Source organism: Camellia sinensis, chromosome 1, assembly GCF_055761805.1.
Source record: "Camellia sinensis isolate YWXY chromosome 1, ASM5576180v1, whole genome shotgun sequence".
Taxonomy (NCBI): domain Eukaryota; kingdom Viridiplantae; phylum Streptophyta; class Magnoliopsida; order Ericales; family Theaceae; genus Camellia; species Camellia sinensis.
This window is the reverse complement of record NC_138961.1, coordinates 225,390,141-225,399,728: the sequence shown is the minus strand read 5'-3', so window position 1 is coordinate 225,399,728 and position 9,588 is coordinate 225,390,141. Positions and strand designations below refer to the sequence as shown.

The following is a 9,588-nucleotide window of genomic DNA, read 5'->3' as shown; positions in this document are numbered from 1 at the left end:
ATGGAGTTGTATTTTGAGTTTTGAATTTTTAAATTATGATTTGAAAAAAGAAAATTTATTTGGTTATGAATTTTAAAAATAGTTTTGGGATTATTTGTAATTTATTTTATTCTTTTTTTGATTGATTGATGTATAAATTATGAGAGAATGTAAGAGAAGAGAGGAGCCATGAGAGAGAGAAAATGATTGATCGATTAATAATAATAATAAAAAAAGAGAATAGAGGGGTTTTGAATCGTATTTTAAAAATATTTTTAATTAGCATGTTGCATCCAAATCATAATTTAAAAATAGAATTAAGTTTTGAAAAGTAAATTAATCGTAACGTCATTTTTGTTTGGATGTACAGATTTGGAAGTGGAGTAGTTGAGGTTCAGATATAAGAATCAATAGGAGGATAAGATATTAGGGTTAGATCATTTGGGGAGAGGTGAGCATAGAGATGTGAACCTCATATACAATCCATCAATAAATACGATTGCTAGGATCAAATCCTTAATTTCTTATTACCAATCCATCAATCTAAATACAACCAAATATCACTTAAAAGTAATTTTATTTTCAAAATCAAAGTTTTATATATTGCACTGGAGAAAGTTTTTACATATAAGGAGCATGTTTGATGTTTACATTTTGTTTTATACTTCCCTGGGATAGTTGTTTGGCACCACTTCATTGAGTAATGGTTTTTTAAGTTAATTTGAACTGCCTCTACCATGTCCTTGGGAAAGGAGTAAATATCTTCCGGAAGAGAATTATCGAAGTTCAGTTTTATACTCCAATTACTGTCACAGATTTTTACTTTTTGGATTCTGTAGTTTTAAATTATAAATGCCTGTTCTCTAATCACCTTTCGAAACTGAAAATTTAGATTCCCCTTCCTCCCTTTTTCGTTATGGCTAATTGTATCCGGGGTCTTAAAAATCACTTCATTTTCTGGAATTTTTATTCAGGTTCTCAAGGGTCACATTGCATTAGGGAATGCTTGCTTTCCAAATGGAACCAATGGTATTACAAACTTTCCATTGTTTTTATGCTTTTAATATTAATAACCGAGCAGTTTTTGTTGGCTCCATCCACTACCCACATGGTAAGGAGCCCACCATCCACATGGTATGGGTGGCACCATGTGGTAAAGGAAGCTGGTGGGGCAGTACCAACTCATCAAAGGTAGATGGTAAGGGTGGCACAACCAAGCCCACTCATGGTTATCACTTCACTTACTCCTCTTCACTTGGTAATAAATTGACATGAGTGAGGAGGGGTTGTATAGAGACATATGAGAGTGACACACTGAGCTGAGAATACACAGAGGAGAGTATAATCTGTGAGCGAAAGTGCTATAGAGAGTTGTGAGGTATGAGTTCTGTAATCTCCCTCCGGAATAATTCTATAGTGGATATCTCTCCGTGGACGTAGGCAATTGCCGAACCACGTAAATATTCTTGTGTTATTGTGTGGAATTGATTTCTGGTGTCCCATAGTCCTAACAAGTGGTATCAGAGCCGAATCGGTCGCGTTTCGGAACAAAAATAGTGTGTTTTTCGAAACTGCCTAGAAATCAAGTTGCTCGAAATCAGCTTTTGAGCATACCAGGAGCAAAAACTCCAAGAGAGAAGTCCATAACTACAAAGCATAGCCCCAGAAGATCTTGCACACGCTCTCACGTGCTCCCCAAAGATTACGCATGAAACCCACTCTCTCCACGCGCCCCCACACGTCGAACAGCAGACGGAGCGTTGCTCCACTCGCACGCACGCGCCCCACGTGCAGCTTGAAAAAGAAGAAGACCGCGTGGCAGCCATGCCATCGCCACGTCCTCTCATGTCAGCGCCACGTGTGCCACGTGGCTGACACGTCATCAGAGTTGACCAAGCCACTGGCCGAGCCGACGTCGAGTCACTGAGCCGCGCCGTTGACTAGAGCCGCTCCGCTTCCAAGCCGCGTTGACCAGCCGTTGACCGAGTCGTTGACTGAGCCGATCCAAGGAAACCATCCGGTGCTTTCCAGGCGCACCAGATTTCATAGATCTGAACCGTCAAAACTGTTTTGGCTTGATCAGAGCCATTCTAAGTTCATTTTTGACGATCCAATAGTGTTTTTCAACTATTTGGAGTATTCCGGACACATCCGTACGGTTAGATTTTTTATTTGGAGTTTTCTGTAAAAAGACAGTATACAATGGAGGATTCTACCTCAACTTCAGAATCTATGTTCTAGTTAATTCCTTCCAATTATGCAATTTGGAAGTCACGAATGGAAGACATCCTGTTTTTAAAAGACTTGTTTGATCCCATTTTTATAAAGGGGGTTAAACCTGAAGGAGTGAAAGATGATGAATGGATAAAAATGAACCGCAAGACTATCGCTTGTATCAGACAATGGATAGACCACAGTGTGTTCCATCATGTTGCCGAAGAGACAGATGCTTATACTCTTTGGACAATGTTAAACGACATGTACCAGTCAAAGACCGCTTGAAACAAAGCCTTGGTGATGAGAAGGCTAGTAAATCTGAAGTTAAAGAATGGTGTGTCTATTGCCGAGCACACCTGTGCATTCAAAAATCTGGTGAATCAACTTGCAACTGTCAAGATGCACTTGGAGGATGAAATGCAAGCCGTACTACTGCTCAGTTCTTTACCGGACAGTTGGGAGACATTGGTAGTTTCTCTCAGCACCTCTGCACCAGAAGGGAAACTGACCATGAGTATAGTCACAGACGCCATGTACAATGAAGAAACAAGAAGGAAAGACATCAGTCCCATAATCAGTCCCATGTTCTTGTCACAGAAGATAGAGGCAGAGATAGAGGTAAAGGAAGAGGTAGAGGAAAAAGCAAGAGTAGAGGCAGCTGGAACAACAGGAGTAAATCCAGAGACAAAAAAGGTCGAGGTAACTCCAGCTTCACTTGCTATTACTGTGGCCAGGAGGGTCACATAAAGAGAAACTGCCCAAGCCGGAAAGATAAAGGCCAAAGTAGTAAGTCAAAAGGAGATGAGAATACAACAGCTACAACAACTGATGAAATACTTCTTGCAATTAGTGAAGAGGAAGATTGCCTTCACGTAGCTGACTACAGCTACACAGAATGGGTGATAGACACAGCTGCATCCTATCACACCACTTCCTATTGAGAACTCTTCAGCTCGTACAACGCTGGAGATTTTGGCACCGTTCGAATGGAAAATTATAGTTATTCAAAGATTGTGGGTATTGGAGACATTAGTATTCAAACTAATGTCGGGAACAAGCTGGTTCTCAAAGATGTGAGGCATGTTCCATATTTGCGTCTCAATCTTATCTCCGGAAGTGCCCTGGACCGACAGGGCTATACAAGTACATTCGGAAATGACCGTTAGAAGCTGACAGGAGGAGCTTTGACAATCGCCAGAGGAGAGATGTCTTCAACACTGTATAAGACTCAAACGAAGATCTGTCTGGAAAGTCTTAATGTAGTAGAAGACAAGGAGTCACCGGACTTATGGCACAGAAGACTGGCTCACATGAGTGAGAAGGAATTGCATCTATTGGCAAAGCAATCCAGGATACCCTTATCCAAAGGGAGTGTCTTGAAGCCCTGTGATCATTGCCTTTATGGTAAGCAACAACGAGTATCCTTTAGTTCAACGAGCAAGAGGAAAACAGAAGTGCTTAATATGGTATACTCGAATGTTTGTGGCCCAATCGAAGTGGAGTCACATGGCGGCCGTAAGTATTTTCTAACTTTCATTGCTGATGCATCAAGGAAGTTGTGGGTATATTTCTTGAAGACAAAGGATGAGGTATTTCAGCACTTTCAGGAGTTCCATGCAATGGTAGAAAGAGAGACTAGAAAGAAATTTAAGTGTCTTCGCACAGACAATGGAGGCGAGTACACTTCCAATGCTTTTGCAGCATACTGTGCCAGCAGAGGTATCCAGCACGAGACAACAGTTCCCAGCACCCCACAACAAAATGTTGTGGCAGAAAGGATGAACCGCACTATTATGGAAAGAGTCAGATGTATGCTCAAAATAGAAAAGTTGCCAAAGTCATTCTGGGCTGAAGCCGCCCGTACAGCCTGTTATCTCATCAATAAGTCGCCTTCAGTCCCGTTGAATTTTGCGATACCTGAGGAAGTCTAGTCCAGAAGAAAGGTATCATATTTTCACTTGAGAGTCTTCAGGTGTAAGGCCTTTGCACACATCTCCAAGGAAAACAGACAGAAGCTTGATGACAAATCCACTCCATGCATATTTGTGGGCTACTCAGATGCAGCATTTGGGTACAAGGTATGGGACCCAGTGAACAAGAAGATGTTCAGAAGCAGAGATGTTGTGTTCCAAGAAGACCAGACAGTAGCAGATTTTGAGAAATCTGCAAAGTCTAGAGATGTCATCACTCCAGACTTGTTTCCATCTCCCGAGCCATCACAAAATGCTAGATGTGATGATGTGCAACAAGAAGTGCCAGAGTTGCAGGATCCTATGCCAGAAATTGAAGATTATGAGGAAAGAGATGAAGACCCGGATGAAGAGGGTATTGAGCAGGGGGAGCAACCCCCTCAAACAGAAGCAACTGGGCCTCAGTTGCAGAGATCTAGAAGAGCTGCTGTGCCATCAACCAAATATCCCGCTTCTCAGTATGTTCTGATTACTGATGAGGGGGAGCCCGAGAGTTTTTCAAAAGCTAAGAATCATACACAGAAACACTGTTGGATGCAAGCCATGAAGAAGGAGATGTGTTCTTTGCAGAAGAACCACACTTATGGGCTTGTTCCACTTCCAAGAGACAGAAGAGCCTTAAAGAACAAATGGGTGTATAAGTTGAAGAAAGATGGAAACGGTAAACTATTGCAGCATAAAGCTCGTTTGGTGGTCAAAGGCTTTGGACAGAAGAAGGGAATTGATTTTGATGAGATTTTCTCCCCAATTGTGAAAATGACTTCCATTCGAGTAGCTCTGGGATTAGCAGCTCGCTTGAATCTGGAAGTAGAACAAATGGATGTCAAGACTGCCTTTCTCCATGGTGAGTTGGAGGAAGAGATCTACATGGAGTAACCAAAAGGATTTGAAGTTAAAGGAAAACAGAAACTAGTCTGCAAACTGAAGAAGAATCTCTACGGCTTAAAACGCCTTACAAGAAGTTTGATTCATTTATGGTAGATCACGAGTACACAAGAACGGTGGCAGACTAGTGTGTATATTTTCGAAGATTTTCGGATGGAAACTTCATTATCCTACTGCTGTATGTCGATGATATGCTGATCATTGGACATGATACTACTATGATCAACAAGTTGAAAAAGGACTTGTCGCAGTACTTTGACATAAAGAATTTAGGCCCAGCACAACAAATTTTGGACATGAAGATTGTTCGTGACAGGAAAGCCAAGAAGATATGGCTGTCACAGGAGAAATATGTTGAACGGGTAATTGAAAGGTTCAACATGAAAGATGCCAAGCCAGTCAGCACACCACTGGCCAACTATTTCAATATGACAAAGCGTTCGTGTCCCACGACCAGCTTTGAAAGGAAAGAAATGAAGGCAATCCCTTATTCTTCCGCAGTAGGAAGTTTGATGTATGCAATGGTGTGTACCCAGCCAGCTATAGCTCACGCAGTTGGTATTGTGAGCAAATTCCTCACCAATCCAGGAAAGAAGCATTGGGAGGTCGTCAAATGGATTCTTCGGCACTTGAAGGGAACTTCAAAGATGTGTTTTATGTTTCGGGGGAACTGAACCAATTTTGGAGGGTTTTACAGATCCCGATATGGCTGGTGATCTTGATGGTAGAAAGTCTACATCAGGATTTCTGTTCACCTTTGCATGGGGAGCTATTTCATGGCAGTCCAAACTACATAAGTGTGTTGCTTTATCTACAACAGAGGCAGAGTACATTGCTGCCACAGATGCTGGAAAGGAAATATTGTGGTTAAAGCGGTTTCTCGAAGAATTGGGTCTACAACAAGAAGAATACAAGGTACATTGTGATAGTTAAAGTGCAATTGATTTGAGCAAGAATTTCATGTACCATTCACGTACAAAACACGTTGATGTCTGGTATCATTGGATACGAGAAGTGATGGAAAAGCAGCTGATGAAGCTAGTGAAGATTCACACAGACAAGAATCCTTCTGACATGATGACCAAGGGTGTCACCAGAGACAAACTGGAAATTTTTAAGCATCTGACCGGGATGGACTTCAAGTGAGAAGTCAGTTGTCCATGTGGACGTGGAGGGGGAGAATTGTTGGCTCCATCTACTACCCACATGGTAAAGAGCCCACCATCCACATGGTATGGGTGGCACCATGTGGTAAAGGAAGCTGGTGGGGGAGTACCAACTCACCAAAGGTAGATGGTGAGGGTGGCACAACCAAGCCAACTCATGGTTGTCACTTCACCTACTCCTCTTCACTTGGTTATAAATTGACATGAGTGAAGAGGGGTTGTATAGAGACATATGAGAGTGACACACTAAGCTGAGAATACACGGAGGAGAGTATAATCTGTGAGCGAGAGTTCTATAGAGAGTTGTAAGGTGTGAGTTCTGTAATCTCCCTCCGGAATAATTCTATAGTGGATATCTCTCTGTGGACATAGGCAATTGCTGAACCACGTAAATATTCTTATGTTATTGTGTGGAATTGATTTCTGGTGTCCCATAGTCCTAACAGTTTTTGTTTCAGAGAAGACAAGGACCATTCGATTGAGAGTGGATCACTAAATACACGTTTTACCTATTGCTATTTTTTATCCTTATGAATGTAGTTTTGTAAACATATGATAATTGAAATTTTGCTCTGTATAGGGCATGCTCTTGACATTCTTGCTCGAATTTCTTTATGAAAGGATGGACCTGATTATCGACGAATCTGGATCCTCCATCGCCCTTATCTGCAGCCCTTTCCTATAGCACCCCAAAACGACGTCGTTTTGGGACAACTTTCATGGAAAAAAAAAAACAAACAAACAAACAAACTCAGAAACAGAGAGAAAGAGGGAAGAAGATGGTTATCTAACGACACAAACTAGAAGCAAAGCATAGCCCAGAGACCCAAACACCAATCAAACCACAAGAAGCATTTTCTCTCTCTCTCTCTCATGGGTATAGTTTCCCTCTCTAGGAATTCTTTCTAGATGCTCAGTTCTTCAACTTGAAATTAAAGAAGTTGAAATTAGGGGGGGTTGTGGTGTGGTTTTTTGATCCTGTGTGTTGATTAATGGAGATACCAAAACGACAACTCTTTGTGCTGCAGACCCATGTTGATTAGAATTGAATCTACACCAACAAACCCATGTTATGGGAAGAGATCCAGATCCAACTATTTGTGTTTTTGTTTCTTTCTCTTTCTCTCTCTCTTTTTTTTTTCCTTTTTTTCTGGGTCTGTTGTTGATGATGATTATAAAATTATTCTTTGTGTTCTTTGTAGATCCCATTTATATCAATTCTTGGGTTTATTTTTTTGTATTATTTGTGTTTTTGCTTCTTTCTCTTTCTCTGTTTTTTTTTTTTCTCTTTTTTTCTGGGTTTGTTGTTGATGATGATTATAAAATTATTCTGTGTTCTTGGGAAAAATGGCCATTTTGGATGATGAGTGTTTGGGCCTCTGGGCTATGCTCTGCTTCTAGTGTTTGGGTCTTTGGGTCTCTGGAATAATTTTATAAACCCAAGATTTGATATAAATGGGATCTGCAAAGAACACAAAGAATTGATATAAATGGGTCTGTTGTTGATGACCATTGCCATTTTGGATTGTCCAAATTATTCTATGTGTTCTTGGGAAATTATTCTTTGGATGACCATAGCCATTCGACAGAGCTCTGTTCTTGGTAAGTCATGGTAGACAGATAGCCATCTTCTTCCCTCTTTCTCTCTGTTTCTGAGTTTGTTTTTTTTTTTTTCATGAAAAGTTGTTCCAAAAACGACGTCGTTTTGGGGCGCTACAGGAAAGGGCCACAGATAAGGGCGACGGAGGATCCGGATTCGATTATCGACATGGTACTGATCATGGAATTGGCTCTTACTTAAATGTTCATGAGGGTAAGCGACGACAAAAAAAGTTTGTCCCCTGTTGTCTTAAGTCAACTTTTATGAAGACTAGGTTGACATATATTGTTGTCTTTATATATTGGACAGGACCTCATTTAATTAGTTTCAGACCACATGTCAGGAATGTCTCAATACAAACTTCAATGACTGTAACAGATGGTGAGTCTCATGTTCACTTTGGATTATGGCTCTAGATGGAATTTCTACACTTCATTGCGCACTGCATCGGTTATCTTATCACATTCGTGTATCTTAATAGTTGTTGCATGCCTATGCGAGCATTCTTCTTTGAGGTTTTTACTCTCTACCTTATTAAAGTTATTTTTTTTTTTTTTCAAAGTAATTCTGACAAAAGTTCATGCAAGTGAGTAATTAATGGCTCGACGAATGAGGACCGATTTTGAGTTACCAAAGAATTACTTTGAATCCAACATTTGAATACCTTTTTTCTTTTCTTTGGTTTTCTTTTATTTATTTATTAAATTATTGAAGACAATCATAGATCACTGTGTTAAAATATCTCCATCATAGTTCATATTCAATGTGCTGGTTCTCCATTTTCCTTTTTGCTTTCAAATTTTTTTATTGGAATTAAATTATCAGAACCTGGCTATTGCGAGGATGGGAACTTCGGTATTCGATTGGAGAACGTGCTGATAGTCAATGACGCTGGTACAAAGTTTAATTTTGGGGACAAGTGTTACTTATCATTTGAGCACATAACATGGGTAAGTTTCTTATCTTTAGCATTCTGTTTTTACCCTATAATGACGTGAGAAACTTAAATTTGGGACTAGTGAAGAATCGTGGGTGAATTGACTTGGCCAAAAGAATCAAATTAAAACAAATACAAAAAAAATAAGGCTCATTTAATCTTTCTTTGTGAAGGTGGCACATTTTTTTGAATTCTGCTTTCACCACAACTGTAAAGAATGACCTCGTTCTGTAATATGTATAGAAATTTTATTTTGTTTTATTTTTGTGTCCAATTTTCTTTATTGTTTGTATTGCTGTTGACATAACTGTGATATTGCAAGATTGCTAATCATTCTTCTGATATGTGATATGCTTTGTCTTATATCCAGGCACCGTACCAGCAAAAGCTGATTGACTTGAGCCTTTTAATGCCAGAAGAAGTAGATTGGTTGAACACCTACCATTCCAAATGTAGGGATGTTTCGGCCTCATATACGAATGAATCCGACATGGCATGGCTAAAGAAAGCTACTGAACCGATATGTGCTTGAGTGATTCTGTGTTCTTCAGAGTTAAAAACCAAATACCGCCAACCCACCACTCTCTCTTCTCGCACTTCCTACAGGTACCTGCATATTGAGTTATTAGCCCCAATTTTTATATTTTTATATTTTATTTAATGGAACATAAGTTAGCTTGGGCATCATTAGTTGGTTCATATTTTGTTATACTTGAGGTACCTGTTTCTTTTTCCTTCCTTATTTTTTAAAATTTAATTTAATTTTTTTATACTTTTATTTATGTAATTGATTCACATATTGGACGACTGAAAGGTAAGAATGGTGCCCCCCAA

The 9,588-nt window shown here is 39.8% G+C and overlaps 1 pseudogene; it reads left to right on the top strand.

Moving 5' to 3' along the window:
* The first annotated feature begins 6,684 nt into the window (after window positions 1-6,684).
* On the top strand, window positions 6,685-9,286 carry LOC114281208 (aminopeptidase P1-like; annotated as a pseudogene).
* The last annotated feature ends 302 nt before the right edge of the window (window positions 9,287-9,588 follow it).